This window comes from Penaeus monodon, chromosome 27 (genome assembly GCF_015228065.2).
Source record: "Penaeus monodon isolate SGIC_2016 chromosome 27, NSTDA_Pmon_1, whole genome shotgun sequence".
NCBI lineage: Eukaryota > Metazoa > Arthropoda > Malacostraca > Decapoda > Penaeidae > Penaeus > Penaeus monodon.
In genome coordinates, this window is record NC_051412.1 from 24,640,558 (window position 1) to 24,641,254 (window position 697).

Sequence of the window (697 nt, forward strand, 5' to 3'; positions counted from 1 at the left end):
TCCAAAAGAAAAGTAGGACAATGAATAAAACTTTATGTCTGTAAATATTTACTCCTTCAAGTCACAATCACACAATTCATATCCTGTCATGGAAATGCAACAAATGCATTTTCAAACGTTTTCCGGTTTCTTTGAGACTGACCCATTGCATCTTATTTGTCAAAGTTATTTAGTTAAATATCAGTCACAAATGAAGAGCTGCCAGTGCACACCAGCAAAGTAAAAAACACTTGGCATTTTTTGACTGTCACCTTAAAATTCTAAACCCAGTCAACTTAGATTTTGATAACAGTAAAATGGTAAAAATTGTTCTGAAGAAAAAACATTAAATTACCAAATTGTTTACTTGCAAAAACAGAAAAAAAACAAGACAAACAAAAATTCATAACTGATATATACTAATAAATTATGGGCAATTATAGTATAAAAAAATACACTTTCAAAAATTTTTGTTTTTTTCAAATTCTCATGTTCCCCACATATGTTAACAAATTCCACTGGGTTTCCCTTCTTGAGTTCCAAAATTTAATGATTGTTTTACTTCAAAAAAAATATAATCCTTATTATATTCCTAAATAAACAAAAATGATTAAAAAAGAAATGTTTTTCTATACCCTAAAGTGGGGTGTTTTTTATTATATTTGGGTGTATGTATATGTGGGGTGGTGTGGGATTGGTATGTTTTGTATTTTTGGGG